Source organism: Silene latifolia, chromosome Y (genome assembly GCF_048544455.1).
Source record: "Silene latifolia isolate original U9 population chromosome Y, ASM4854445v1, whole genome shotgun sequence".
NCBI lineage: Eukaryota > Viridiplantae > Streptophyta > Magnoliopsida > Caryophyllales > Caryophyllaceae > Silene > Silene latifolia.
This window is the reverse complement of record NC_133538.1, coordinates 4,599,030-4,615,796: the sequence shown is the minus strand read 5'-3', so window position 1 is coordinate 4,615,796 and position 16,767 is coordinate 4,599,030. Positions and strand designations below refer to the sequence as shown.

Here is a 16,767-nt window from a genome sequence, read left to right as displayed (position 1 = left end):
ATAGAAGTATTTCTAAGAGATAGAGTGGGAGTAGATCGTCACAAACATGTCTTATAGTTAATGTGTTACTTTTTGAAAGTAATGGAACTATAATCTATTGAGATAGAGTGAGAGTAAAGTACACATGTCTTATTATTAATATGTTACTTTTCGAAAGTAATGGAATCATGACCTGTTGAATGATCAATTGCGAGTAGTCCCAAATCGACTTTGTTGCATAAACGCCATAGCATTACAATAAAAAAAAATATTTTTATACTCAAGAGTAGATTTACTTTAAGGCGATGGTCTCTTTAAAGTATATAGAGCTTTAGCGTACCTAAAAGCATAGATTGACATGAAGATGTTAATCAAGATAAATCGTGTTAGGAGTTGCCACATTTCATTTTGATGAAGAATGGCAAATGATATTAAAAATTCGCTTTTCTAAAATGGGAATTTAGAGAAGGATGTGTACGGAGCACAAAACCTTAGTTAAAGATCTAAGAATCCTAATATATTATGCAAAGCTTACTTAAACGATCCTAGAATGCTCTTCAGCAAGCATCAAAAGATTGTAACAATCATACTTTTCGTTCATATGATAATTAAGAATGGTTTCATTCACATTGTTGAAGAATCATGTTTATACATGAAGTTAAGTGGGAGCCAGAATTATTTTTTCCATGTCTTATATGTTGATAAAATATTACTCATTGAGAATAATGTACCAATGCTCCTCTGTAAAAGAGTGATTGGGAGACTAGGAAAAGGTGCAATGTATTCTAGATTTCCGAATTTATGTGTTAAATTTGAGAGAATATTTGCATAGAGTCGAGAGCCTTATAATGATAAGATCTTTCATATCTTAAACATCAACAAGGTTGAGTAGGTTATTCATATTGATAAAAGTGGAATTACTATGATGGAGTCATAGTCATTCACTGAACCTAAATAAGTTGTTGATCACATGAAATCGATTGCTAATGTTTCCGCCATTAGAACGATCATGTATGCCATTATATGCACATGCCGTGATGAATCATATGGTTGGAGCATAATAAGTCAGTAACAAGTTAATTCGAATGAAGGTCTTTTGAAAGCCTTAAAGAACATCCTTTAAGATTCTTGAGGAGAATTGAAGATTCGTTCTTATGTTTGGATGATATACTAAGTTATGTGTTGAGGGGTTACACAAACTCTAGTTTCCAAACCTGTAAGGATTTATCGAAATCCTATGCTGATTTTATTGACTTAGGAGTAAGAGACTAGATAAATGTTTTAGTTTCAACCATTGCAAATTCTACAAACAGAATCTAAGTACATTGTGATAAGATGGTCAACGTAGGGAATGAGAGTAGATCCCTCTACCAAAGACTTTACCACAAGTTATATGATAACAATGGGAGCATCTTCCAAGTATAAGAGCCCAAGTCTGGTAAGAAGACTAGACATCTACTAAGATAAATTCATGTTATTAGAAATAACATTGATAGGAGGAAATAGCAATTCATAAAGTTGGAACATATGGGTACATGGTATACCCACTTACCAAGGCTTTATTACAATTTAACTAGTGTAAAATGTACACTACAGATTATAAGATATGAAGTAGTAATAAGGTATTGACTATTCATATATGATAATCACATTTATCGTTTGAGTTTCTTTAAACTCATCTATTAATTTGTTATATCCAAATGGGTTGTTGAGACAATAATTGAACCCCATTGAAGTGAACTGGATTGACATAGTATGCCCCCCTGGTTACTTATAGGAGGTGACGTCTCGTAGTGACTAGAGTGTAATGCGATTGATGGCAAGTTCAAGAGCCATAGGGTTATATGGGATGACTAGTCGATCACATAGACAGACTGTAAGGGACACTCTGTCGGGCAGTGAACGCTTATAGAGTTCTGGAAATTCATAAAGCCTGGCTGTGGCAAGAGCTACTATAGTATTCTTATGATTCGATTCTTTTGACTAGAGATTATTCGCCAAAGTTGGCACAAATTTCTGATTGGCTTTGATTTATACTCTACGACTGTCGTACTTGAAGTCAAATGAGTATATTTTGGGTTATGATGAACTGTGGCTATACGAAGGGAATAGTGCGATAGGAATTGTCCACCCCCTTGTCAGGGTTGTTTGAAATCTCAGGGCCACTCGAGGAGTAGTGAACTGAAAATGCGTGGCCACGCTCGGAAGGTATCTACGGTAGATAATGTCGGTCAGACAGTTACTCTCCAGATCGAGGAAACCACTCAAGATATGATAAAATGCAAGTACGACCTGCAAGACACCTTGCATTGAGTGGGAGATTGTAATAGGACAATAGAATTGGTGACGCACACTTATCTCGGATAAGTGGGAGATTGTTAGAGTATGTGTCCTCAACAATAGTGCGATAACATAATGAAATCTCATAATAAGAATACGAAAGGGATGATAAATTATATAGTCAACTGATCAACATTAATCAATAATGATTGGCTGACTAGAGTTCGACGTTATTGTCGTGTTGACGGTGGTGATCAGTTGATCCCTTAAGGTCACACCTAAAGGATGAGACCCAAATAAATAGTTAATTAATTGTATTTGATACGGATTAATTAATCCCTTATTTATATGAGTTGTATTTTGTATCTTATTGTAATGTGATTAAATAAGATTCGATTTAGTGGATTAATATATTAATTTACTAAATTATGTTGAGATTTTATAACTATTTCGAGGTAGAGATAATTAGTTATTTACATTTATAAGAGGTTGTAAATTTAACTAACTAGCTATTATGGGACCCATTATATGTTGATATAATGGTAAAATATTACTCAATAAGTTGAGTGAATATATGTTTATTAATTTGTCACATAATTATTGTATGATCAAATTAATATTTAATTATGTAAGATAATTAAAAATAAGACTTATACGCATTTGTGGGACAAATATTATAAGACAAAAATGGACCAAAATAGAGTATGGGTGATACGTGCAATTTATATAGTCCTTTTAGCCTTTTATTGCACGTATTTCTATACATTTTTGTACTGTTATGTATTACAAAATGCCCCGAATTGGCTACTTTGGTTTGTTTTGTCTAATTTGCAGAAATGAACCTGAAAGTGGTGAAACCGCGTCTTATTCGTCCCATTTAGCATGCATAATGAGGAGACGGGAATGTTAGCGCAAGAAATATGCCTTGGAGTGCGTGAAGGGTGGTCAACGAAGCGGTCAAAGACAACTTAAGAGGCCGATCTGAAGAAAAGCACTCGATCGAGAGGCTTTATGGTTCGATCGAGTGGTTTGAATGACACGAGAGGTCGATCGAGTACTTCTACATGCTCGATTGAAATGCTGATTGCTAGAGTTCCTTGATCGAGAGCTTTATCTGCTCGATTGAGAAGAAATGCTGGAGAAGATCTCGATCGAGTGGTCTGAATCCACTCGATTAAGTGGTTTGCTATTCTAAGCGGGCTTTAGTGACCCGTGTTACAATTATTTTGTTTAAGCTTTGTTTTTCCTCTTTAAGCATATGTTAATTAGGTCATTAGGGATCCTTTTTTCACATACTCTTCTTCTACTTTTGCTTCTAAACCTACTGCTTAATCTCTTAATCTCGTAATTTGCTTGTGGATTGATCTTTACGCCGAATTACTTTTGATTGTAATTGTAACACCCCGATTTATAAAGGAGCCTCTAGCAAGACATTCCCTAATAAACCGGATTGTTATCATCTCGGTTTCCCGAGGTAGTGAATAACAAATTAAACTCCAAGGCAAATTACATAATTTCTTTAACTTAACTTTTTACAAAACCTCATTTACATCAAATTACAAAGAACTAACATAAATAAAAGTGAAAGTCTTCTAAATGATGATCTAGCTACTAAGTCTTCTGATCCAGTGTCTCACGCCCATCAAGCTCCCATCCTATCTCATAAACCTGTCAAGTCTGCTCCCCAATATTTGGATCGTCACGGGTGTTCACGAATACGGTGGTCAACCACGAGGTTGAGTAGGGAATACAATGAAACAACAAAATATGATATGCATGCTCCTCCGTCACCTCCACCTCCATCTCAACTCATATCTCATAACCCGAACGCCCACCATACCGATCCCCGGTAGACTATATATCGACCGTAACCGACCCGCCACCACATTTCCTTCGCATTTGAGGACACTAGGGCAAGTCCTGCAGAACCCGCCTGGGCCTTATCACAACATCATCATCACCACACCACGTCACCACAACATCCTCCATCTCCAATGCATATGAATGCTCAAGAAATTAATGCAACACAAATGTATATCATTGAACTGGTAAATCATAGAATCATGCTTAGGTTCCGAATGTTGTGATAATATACTCAATACGATCAATTCAATCAAGCACATTCCAGGATATGAATCATAACATGAATCAACAACCACGAATCACGTCAACGTTCACAGTTTGGTCATATGTAACACAAACAAGTCAACACAATTCAACAACAACGATAATAAGTCAAGTGTATTTCCCTACCTTTTCGCAATCCAAGCACACAAGCAATCAATTATGATCCTTCACATATCCATCACCTACATAACATAATTATGTATAATTACCACCTACTCAATCAAATAATCATGCACATAACCTAGACTCATCATAGCTTAATAGGAATATCAACTTAAAGAACAAACACGATTTTTCCGATTTTCCAGACATGACATGGACTCGGAATAAAATACATAACTAATTCCAGAAAAATCAAATTGATACAAGGCCAATTGGATTGGGACCCCATGAGTCTTAGCTACAAATTATATCTAGCGTGTTTTTCTCAAATTCCAAACTTATCAAGAGTTTTCAGACTGATTTCCACAAACTGACAGAAACCGTCGCATAAAAAGTATTGATTCATAAAACGAGTTTAAAACATTATTTTGCAGTAATTCCAAATCCTATTATCATCTAGACTATACAAATATGATGTATGAAGAAGCCTCATAACTGAATCGACATAAAAATTAGGGTTTCAACTCATTTTCCACAACCAAATCAGATTCGCGGACTTTTCAGCGACATGTTCATAAATAAATCACCTAGGACAAACCATAAAGAATTTGACTATGAGATTTTATATGCATAAACTAGACATCAAGTAAACAGGACTCTCTTTTCAAACTTTTTGAAGACGAATACTTTAAAACAGTATAAACAATGGAACGAAATCGACTTACAAACAGGGAAATCGAATTAGGTTGGAATCGATGAGAAATCTTCAATCAATTGAAAGGCTCGACAATTCTTCTTCCTCTCCCTTTCTCTAGGTTTAGAAATGGTTTTATGAATGATAAAATGAAAAGAGGGGAGAGGGAGAGCGGCTCTTAGATTAGGTTTAGGGTAAATGGTGGTTACATGTTCCGGGTAGGGCAAATGGGTTAAACGGGTATGGTCGTTGGGTAAATGTAGATGGGTAATTCTTGACCCAAAAGACAAAATGTGATGTAGCCCGACTCAACATATACGATATAAACCCGACTTAATAACATTCACGATATTACGATGCAACCAATATAAAATGTATAATACTAATATATAATAATATCCGTTTAATCGATTATATAAAATACGGGGTATTACAGTCTACCCTCCTTAAAAGAAACTTCGTCCCGAAGTTTACCCTCTCTACCAACCAACGCAAACGAATTATGAAACGCATATACAAAAGTATGTAAGGCACCCACCAAATTGAATATTAAACGCAGTATTAGATTCCACCCTTCTTAAATAAACTTCGTCCCCGAAGTTTAACCATAACAGAAACACATCATGTAACACTCCAACGTAACCCACACAACGCATAACCAATATAGCCAAACTGAGAAATCACACATGAAAGTATAAAGATTTTACAATCCTACCCTCCTTAAACATGGTTACGCCCCCGTAACCTTCATTATTATAACAAAAGTTCTCAAACTACTCGCTAACAATCGAAAGAGGATAAAAGATTCACAACTCGCGCTCAAGTTACTAATCCCTACTAAAGACAATCAATATACAAGCTCTCTCAAGATGCCTAGGTGCTCACATATGGTTCATGTCAAATAACATCGTTTCATCAAGGTTACTAAGCAAGATCACTAACGTAACATACCATGATAATCCTATCCGGCGTATTCTCGTAAAGATATTTTCCAAGAAATATTGGTAACATTTATTCATGTGAATAATCAAATTATGAATGGAACAATGCTTTACAAGGTTACCAGTAAAAATCATTAGTAATTATTCATTTCACTAATCATTGTAATCTCATACCTTAGAAACATAGGGAATCAATCAACATAAGAAAAGAATTAGGGTCAAAACTTAATAAATCGATTTATGAAAATTTGTAACCTAATAGGTCCGATCGACTTTCCTTTACATAACTTTCTGATTTAGGTCAAGACACAGAATCACCAATAAAATGAAGACAACCAGTTTCATAAAGACTTATCATCCTAGATATATTTTTAATCCTCATAACAAAGGGTTTGGGATTTATTCACGAATGACGAACGCACATTGATTGGCAAATTTTACAAACTTATTGGTCGAGTCAATCAAGCGAGTAAACAGCGATATTGGAAAGTTAACATACAAGACTATCATACATAAAATTTCGTTCTTGGTGTTAAATATATTTAAACTGCACCCAACACAATGACATAAAAGATTAACTGTATTTAACTACACCAATTTCAACATACCATGTTAACACATAACTCACTTAAATCACCACATTACATTTCCTGCTTTGACATTCGTAACTAACCACAACCCACCAATTCACTACATGAACGAACAACATGACCAAATTAACCCACTAATTTGTGACTCCGTTCTAGCTTCATTCCTCCGGACTAGCAAATATCATGAAACCATACAACCGGATTAATTGGTCGGAAATCTCATTCGAATTTATACTCACACGACAAAATTTAACTTCATTTTCAAAACTTTTACTTTCATATTGGACGGTGAATAACTTTCTTAACATAAATCTTATAACAGAGCCGTCCATAGAATCCATTTACAGCTTACTACGAAACTCAAAATCAGATAAACTTAATTCAATTCCTTCAAACAATACAAGCTTAGGTGTCGACTCATATTTCATAATTTACAGGTTCATCTTATTCATTTCAGTCCTATCTTTACTAATGAACGACTATTACCTCAACATCAGGATTTTAGTTGCACTTCTTTACTCAGTTATATTCACAGCTAACACGACTACATCATTTAATCGGAGACCTTTTAGATAGTACACATTCCTTGGTGACGTCTCATCAAAGCATACGATTCCTACCATAAAGTAAAGCAAGTAACTACAAATTAACTGTGTTCAATCAAATTTTTACCTCTTTATTATAGATCTATTTATCACAGGTTGCATGGTCACACAAAGTATAAGTACCAACTCAATTACATGTTAAATTTTAAAACGATTTATCACGTCATAAGAACTAGACAAGAGTCTAACCATATAGTCAATATAAGAAGATTATTAGTTTAGATCGGAGGCACACTATAAAATTCCCAGTTAAACTCCTTACGGAACCATCGACTGTGCGTCATGAGTAATTAACTTAATAATGTAGAAGTCAAACAACTGAAATTACAATTGAATATTAATAGTTATATGATTCACAATAACAACAAAATTACTTCCATATCACACATATGTTTAACACTTTAGCAACCATACCATTCAATTGTATCCATCAACTCAGTATAATTCATTTTCAGCAAAAATAAAAGATATCGCATAAACAACTTAAACATGTACATATACCATCATATAACTTGTAAAACATTATCTACGACAAAAGATTAGTAAGGTGAACAAGTTATCTGGTTTGCACGGTTTGAACAAATAGGCAACTTGCGGCTCAATTAAACGTAACTGTAACGACTATCATTTAAACATACGCATGACATGTTAATCATCAAAGGGTTATCTCATTATAATTCGACGGTTCGAGAATATATTTCAAATATCGTAACTATATCGTAACTATATCGACTATATTTCAAATATCGTGACAATTGCAACAATCACCTTAGCATTTCATGACAATACAACTATGAACATATCCAATAAGGAACAACAACACTATTTTATTATCATATCATAAGTTTAGGTTCAACTGAAATAAATTAATGCAATGAAAGTAATAAGTATAACTATAGGCACACATACTCACATAAAAGACATGAGAACTCAGATGACATCCTACCTGTGTGAACATTTAGACATACTCATTACTACCATCCATGTGTAAACATTTAAACATAATTATTATAAATATTCACGCGAGTATATTAGAACAATCAAGTTAACATTTAACGCCACCAACTTTACCAAGATATGACAATATAGTTTTATATTTATATATATCCGACCACTATACAAATATGATGAACACACCAGAGATATTACAACATGCCAAACATATATAAAATATGCAACAACTGGACTCGTATAAAATATTTCACCCTCGATTAAGGATCAAATTAAGCTATTCAATTTCACACATACTATCATGCCAACAATGTTATAAACTAAACTTTAATTTTTTTATCACTTGTTAAGATACATAACCAATGAATATGTGTGCTACTATCATCATATAAGGACACTATAATTTCACATTAATAAGGCTCATGAAATAATCGAACAACTGTATGAAAACTCAACATAGAATTCACATTTCAAAAGTTATGATTCACGTTGTAACTTCCAAAAATCACGAATAAATAACCGTTCAACGAAAACTTGAGTTATATTACTTTTTATAACATACAAAGAGTTAATAATTCGTGAGAAAAAGAATGAGGTCCAAAGCTCAAGAATTCAATTTTTAAAGGATTTTACAACTCAGTTGGTCCAAACAAGTATGTGACAGCAATTGGTCCGAAACTTGGGTCAGTTTGCAAAACTTACCATTTAATATAGAGGCATCAAGAATTTTCGTGGCTTATCAATTTGAAAACATATGCGAATCTTCTGATCGATGGAGTTAGAATTATGCAAAAATTATTAATACAATTTAAATGAGGATTTTTACAAAATCGTTGGTCAGAACATCACTGCACAGGAACTTCCTGACCACAGCCCACTAAAATATTTATTACTCCTAATCCGTATATCCTATAAGCATGAAACCAACGCCAAATGAACACTAAGGGGGCGTTTGGTTCGGGGGCTTTAGGAAAGGGAAAGCGAATCAAATGGGATGATTCCATTTGTTGTTGTTTGTTTGACACAATCAAAGGGTAACCCATACCCTCCCTTACCCCCAAAACCATACTCACCCATACCCCTCCACCCCTCCGGTAACCCCATAACCCCCTTTCCCTTCTACTCCCTTCCACCACTGCCACCAACACAAACCATCAACCACTTCCACCAACACCCATCGTCAACCACTTCCACCAACACAACCATCATCGGCGACGCCGGCGGTCCCTCATTCCGGCCCACTCACCGGCGCACTCACCGGCGCTCCACGCCACCCTTCCTTTCCATTAGGACCCATATCCCCAACCACTAAACACCACACCAACACCTTCAATAACTTTCCCACCCCACCGAAACTCCCTCCCTCGCTGGTAACCTCTCTTCCCCAACACCAGATCATGTGTTTATTAGGACGAGGGAGGAGTTTCGTGGGTGGTGGCTTATTTTTAATTGTTTGTGAGGCTTTGAGTTTTGGTGTCCGACAAGGGATATGGGAACAACGAGGTGGTTGTCGGTGAGAAAACGATGGTGGGCCGTCGGCGACACTACTATTGGTGGTCTCGATGTGGGTAGTGATGACAGGTGGTGCGTGATGACGGTGGCAGGTGGTTGAGTTAGTTTTAATGGTGACGATTCCCTTTCTCTTTCATATCCAACCAAACAATGAAGGATATTAGGGGTGATCCCATACCTTTCCCCTTCTTACCCTTTCTTGATTTCATTCCCTTACCCTTTCCCGTACCAAACGCCCCCTAACTCCCGAGGCTATCTCCCATAAAATTTTCATCCATAGGCAATAAACAGAAAAGAAATGGCAGTAAGGTCAATTAATGAGTAAAATCAAACAAAACGAGTTTCAGCACTAGGTCATTCTTTACTATGTTACAAGCTCCTATGAGCATACTATGTATACTAACCCATCCCAACTTAAATCTCACACTTTGTACTTACGTAAACATCTATCCCATAGAATCCCTTCGCATCTCGATCTACTCCTTACATCTAAATCACGATTGCTATGACTAGAAACATGCAATTCAATAGTGTTTCTGATTACTATCACAATACTATACTAGCATGGCTTCGGGATCACATAACTGCATATCGCTAGACATAATAGCACTATCAACACGTCATTCAACATCCATCCAGATAAATATCATCAATTCGCAATTATTTTCACGCTCACGATTACCACAATCCAACACTTCATTGATTATCAACCTGAACACGAAAATTTATTTCTCATCTCCACAACATCATATGATCACGTCATCATTCATACAAAATACTTACCGTAACGTTGTCATGCAGAATGGTTAGATTATATGGGTCTCAAGGTTTACATCAACTCGATTATATCCAAGGTTTTCCTTCTAACTACCCCATTCACTCAATTTATCTCGGGTTACCTGGTTCAAAACTGAGAGGGCAAAAGAGCACGCATTAAGGGCGCCTTCTTAACCGCACTGTGAGCTCCTAACAGTTTATTCCCAGGGGTTCATTTTATTTAGACACATCCTACGTTCATTGGGTTCATTGGTTTAGGCCTGAGGATCGTTCGCTCTGATACCACTTTGTAACACCCCGATTTATAAAGGAGCCTCTAGCAAGACATTCCCTAATAAACCGGACTGTTATCATCTCGGTTTCCCGAGGTAGTGAATAACAAATTAAACTCCAAGGCAAATTACATAATTTCTTTAACTTAACTTTTTACAAAACCTCATTTACATCAAATTACAAAGAACTAACATAAATAAAAGTGAAAGTATTCTAAATGATGATCTAGCTACTAAGTCTTCTGATCCAGTGTCTCACGCCCATCAAGCTCCCATCCTATCTCATAAACCTGTCAAGTCTGCTTCCCAATATTTGGATCGTCACAGGTGTTCACGAATACACAGGGTCAACCACGAGGTTGAGTAGGGAATACAATGAAACAACAAAATATGATATGCATGCTCCTCCGTCACCTCCACCTCCATCTCAACTCATATCTCATAACCTGGAATGCCCAGCCATACCGATCCCCGGTAGACTATATATCGATCAGAATCGATCGTCACTCGCTTGTTGAGGACACCAGGGCAAGTCCTGCAGAACCCGCCTGGGCCTTATCACAACATCATCATCACCACACCACGTCACCACAACATCCTCCATCTGCAATGCATATGAATGCTCAAGAAATTAATGCAACACAATATGTATATCATTGAACTAGTAAATCATAGAATCATGCCGGTTACCGAATGTTGCGATAATATACTCAATATGATCAATTCAGTCAAGCACATTCCAGGATATGAATCATAACATGAATCAACAACCACGAATCACGTCAACGTTCACAGTTTGGTCATATGTAACACAAACAAGTCAACACAATTCAACAACAACGATAATAAGTCAAGTGTATTTCCCTACCTTTTCGCAATCCAAGCACACAAGCAATCAATTATGATCCTTCACATATCCATCACCTACATAACATAATTATGTATAATTACCACCTACTCAATCAAATAATCATGCACATAACCTAGACTCATCATAGCTTAATAGGAATATCAACTTAAAGAACAAACACGGTTTTTCCTGATTTTCCAGCACATGACAGACTCGGAATAAAATACATAACTAATTCCAGAAAAATCAAATTGATACAAGGCCAATTGGATTGGGACCCCATGAGTCTTAGCTACAAATTATATCTAGCGTGTTTTTCTCAAATTCCAAACTTATCAAGAGTTTTCAGACTGATTTCCACAAACTGACAGAAACCGTCGCATAAAAAGTATTGATTCATAAAACGAGTTTAAAACATTATTTTGCAGTAATTCCAAATCCTATTATCATCTAGACTATACAAAGATTATGTATGAAGAAGCCTCATAACTGAATAGACATAAAAATTAGGGTTTCAACTCATTTTCCACAACCAAATCAGATTCGCGGACTTTTCAGCGACATGTTCATAAATAAATCACCTAGGACAAACCATAAAGAATTTGACTACGAGATTTTATATGCATAAACTAGACATCAAATAAACAGGACTCTATTTTCAAACTTTTTGAAGACAAATAATTTAAAACAGTATAAACAATGGAATGAAATCGACTTACAAACAGGGAAATCGAATTAGGTTGGAATCGATGAGAAATCTTCAATCAATTGAAAGGCTCGACAATTCTTCTTCCTCTCCCTTTCTCTAGGTTTAGAAATGGTTTTATGAATGATAAAATGAAAAGAGGGGAGAGGGAGAGCGGCTCTTAGATTAGGTTTAGGGTAAATGGTGGTTACATGTTCCGGGTAGGGCAAATGGGTTAAACGGGTATGGTCGTTGGGTAAATGTAGATTGGTAATTCTTGACCCAAAAGACAAAATGTGATGTAGCCCGACTCAACATATACGATATAAACACGACTTAATAACATTCACGATATTACGATGCAACCAATATAAAATGTATAATACTAATATATAATAATATCCGTTTAATCGATTATATAAAATACGGGGTATTACAGTAATCATTCTTTCTTCCCTAATCTTAATCTTATTTACTTTATTTACTTTAATCTTTGTTTTCTCTCTATTATTTCTGCCCTAATTTAGTTTATGCTTAGTTATCATTATTTCATCATGCCTTTGATTAGTACACTCGTTATTGTTATTGTTGACACCATTAATATTATGAGTAGCTAATTCCTTTAATGTCGGGATTAGGGAATCCTTGGTAGGATTGTGATGATGTAGCGAATAGACTAGACGATTTATTTGTGAGAATCTGTCCCATAGCAATTTAACTGTAATATCAACTTAGTTGAGTGCACGCTTCTAAGTTACCTTTAATCTGGTTAATTTTACTCCTGGATCGGAAGATTGGATTAAATAGACCTTCTATGAACAGTAGACTACCCTAATGAGGACGGAAGTTAAATTAGTGGAGTTCTAGGATAGAAAGTGGACCGGAAGGACCTTTTCTGTATCCTTCTCACAGTAGATTGTCTAGGCTATTTGCAGCTGAGTCGATAGACTACCATGGTGAACCGAAATCCTGGCATACTTTCTCTATTTGATCATCTTCATTACATTTTCTCACTTTTATTACTCTTGTTTAATTTCTCTTTCCCTTAATATTTTATTAGTTTAGAAATCAAAAATCAAACCTCCATTTTGTGACATAATAGACGGACGTTTAACAGATATCTTGCCTCCCTGTGGATACGATCCCGACTTCCCTAGCTATATTAGTTAGAGACCAGTTGGTTATTTTTGGTAGGTATATGATTAGCCTGTCAAATTTTGGCACCGTTGCTGGGGATGCAATAGCCCTTTCTGTTTTTTTTTTGTTTCGTTTTTTTATCCGTCTCAGGGAATTTTCATTTTTTGAGACAGTTCTCACTTATCTCTTTCAGTGTTGTGTATGCCCAAGTCGAACAGGTCGGAAATAGTTTCAGCTGATCCTGAGCCAGAAAGACTATTTCGGCATAGACTTCGTCTACAAAGAGAAATTCGAAAGGAAGACTTGAGTACTTTCGAGCCTGAGCTACACCGTCTTGTGGAGAAGACAATCTCGTTTCTGCTAACAAGCCAGTAAAGATGCCTAACATAGCGAGTCACTCAGAGCCCACAGCTGCCTCGATTCCGAAGGGTTTCCAGCTTGCGACTGAGGACGGTAATACTTTTAATATCCGTTCGTCTTATATAAATCTGGTGAAAGGAAATCTTTATCGACGTGTGGCGGGTGAAGATCCGCGAAAGCATTTGGAAGTCTTTACTGACCATTGCTCTACTATTCCCGCTACTAAGGGAGTAACTCAAGACAAGATAAAGGAAGTGCTATTTACTTTTTCTCTGACTAACGCAGCCCGTGAGTGGCTGACTGATCTTGACCGGACTGCTGCTGGTATCACCAACTGGGAGACTCTCGCACTTGCCTTCTACAAAAGATATTTTCCTCCACAGCGCACTAATCAGCTGAGGGGGAAGATTACGAGTTTTAAACAGGCCCCTGATGAGAATTTTTATGAGGCTTGGTGTCGATTCAAGAAGTTGGTGAGGTCTCTTCCTCACCATGAATTTGATCAGTGGTTTTTGTGCAACCAGTTCTATAATGGGTTGTATGATGACCACCGAGCTATACTAGACGCCTCATCCAACGGGAGATTCCAAAAGAACATTGATGATGATAAGGGATGGGGTATTATTGAGGAGATGGCGACCCATTATGCTGAATATGGGAACACAAGGGACGGTATTCGGACGGTGCATTCGGTCGACAATGCTATTGTGGCTCAACTGGAAGCCATGAATGCTCGTTTTGATAGGTTGGAATTGCAGCAAGCTGGCGATCAACAGATGATTCATCTGTTGACTAGACAGGAAACTGTCACTTGTGAGAGATGTGGGAGCAATAACGGTCACATTGCTATTGACTGTCTGACAGAGAAAGAACAAGTCCTTGCCTTTCAGCAATATAGGCAAGGAGGGGGTTCTTATTAAAATAATCAAGGGGCAGTCCATCCCATTTTGAGGTGGACAAGTTAGAATGTTCTTAATCCAACGCCTCCACAGCAGCAGCAGCAAGCTTATGTCCCTCCTCATAAAGCTCAATAAGGCTTTCAAAAGCCTCCTTATTTCCCTCCACCGCATCAAGGAGCTTCATCCTCTAGTGGGGTAAGTGAGCTGACTGAGTTAAAGACAATCATTCAATCATTGACCAAGCAATTACAAATGAGTAACCAACAGAAGGAAGCTTCAATCAAGTCACTTGAAACTCAAGTTGCTCAGTTGGCCACAAGCCAATCCACAAGGAAACCGGGTCATTTAACGTCTCAATCCGAGAATAATCCACATGAGACGATTAACTTAATTAATTTGCGAAGTGGTCGTTCCTACGAAGGACAAAAGTCGTCAGCTGATAAGGACATTTCAGACCCGAGGGATGCTATTATGGAGGATGAACAGTCGCCTGTTGCTAAAAGTATGCCTAGCACGAAGGAAATACTCGATCGACTGATTTCTGGTGGTCGATCGAGTAGAAAAGCTGCTGAAATTACTCGATCGAATGGAATTAATGCTCGATCGAGTAATCTGGATAATCAAGGAATTGATCGAGAGTTTGAAACCACTCGATCGAGTGGAATTGCTGAAGAAACTGTTCGATCGAGTAGAACTTTACCTCGATCGAACACAGTGGAAATAGAGGAACTCGATCGAGAAGCTGCAAATGCTCGATCGAGTGAAGCATCACCTGAAAGGACTCGATCGAGAGGTAAAAAGACTCGATCGAGTGAAAAAGAGCTTGAACCTGCTGAGACGTTGGAAGAGAGGAACAAAGGGGTCGAGATTCTTATTATGGATCCCTTTCCAAGGCGATTACAGAACAACAAAGCCAATCAACAGTTCGGGAAATTTGTCGAGCTCCTGAAAAGCTTACATGTTACTGTTCCATTCGCCGAGTTGCTGACTCAGGTACCCTCTTACTTAAAATTCATGAAAGAAATCTTGTCGCGTATGAGGCATATAAACGATCATAAGACAGCAGCTTTAACTGAGATAGAGACTGCCCTAGTTCAAAATAAGTTGCCACCTAAACAGTCAGACCCGGGTAGTATCTCGATTCCGTGTCATATAGGAACCCATTTGATTGACAATGCGCTATGCAATCTAGGTGCTAGCGTGAGCGTCTTACCTCTGTCTCTCGCTAAGAGACTTGGTTTGACCAAATTTAATTGCACTAACATGACCGTACAGATGGCGGACCGTAGTATATCATGGCCGTTAGGAGTTATAGAGGACATACCTGTCAAGATCGGGAGATTCTTTATTTCCGTATTCTTCGTAGTGCTTGACATCCCCGAGGACACTAATACCCCTATTATTTTAGGAGACCATTTTTATTCACTGCTCACGCAGTGTTCGATGTTGGGGGTAAGACACTTATATTTCAGGTAGGAGATGAAAAATTGATTTTTCATCAGTCTAAATCTCGTAGGACTCCCATGCAAGCTCAACCTTGCAATGCCCTATCCCCTACTGACTCAGATATGGACACTCCAGCTGAGAAAGTTGAATTTTGTGCCACTATTGTAACCCCTCCGCCTCGGACTAAGAGCGAAAAGGAGGAACAATCTTCTGTTTTCCTTACTGCAGGTACAGATGTAATGGATGCCGGAGTTGTCAACGGTCAAAGTGCGATTAAAGTCAATCAAAATGGAGATGCCAATGTCAAAGATGATGGGAAAGACAAAGGGAAGAAGAAAGTTCGTGCATACGTGGACGTCAACTACTCTCCCCCTACCAGTTCAAACTCAAGCTTATGGAGATCGAAGAGGACGGTCAAAGATTCTGAAGGGACCTCCTCCAGTCAGAAGCCCTCCTTTGGGCTACTGAAATGTTTTGGGAATTAAGCGGGGAATGCCCCGTTGTAACAAATTGTAAAACATTAAATTTCTGTCGAACTTCTTTATTGCATTTTTAGAACT

General features: G+C 37.2%; 2 long non-coding RNA genes across 3 annotated transcripts in view; both read right to left on the bottom strand.

The window, feature by feature from the left end:
• LOC141633817 (uncharacterized) overlaps positions 1–5,316 on the bottom strand; it is a 38,632-nt gene extending 33,316 nt beyond the window's left edge. The window contains exons 1-3 of one of the 2 annotated variants that reach the window (XR_012538570.1): positions 5,214–5,316; positions 4,513–4,568; positions 3,766–3,936 (exon numbers count right to left, since the gene is read on the bottom strand). This is a non-coding gene — a long non-coding RNA (uncharacterized LOC141633817). Of the gene's footprint in view, positions 1–3,765; positions 3,937–4,512; positions 4,569–5,213 lie in introns of those variants that run through there. The other variant, XR_012538569.1, reaches the window with a different exon arrangement.
• Positions 5,317–11,042: 5,726 nt separating this feature from the next.
• On the bottom strand, positions 11,043–12,502 carry LOC141626833 (uncharacterized). Its single transcript, XR_012536422.1, has 3 exons — positions 12,400–12,502; positions 11,699–11,754; positions 11,043–11,129 (listed from the first exon to the last, which is right to left on the bottom strand). It is a non-coding gene; the product is annotated as an uncharacterized LOC141626833 (long non-coding RNA).
• Positions 12,503–16,767: the final 4,265 nt, after the last annotated feature.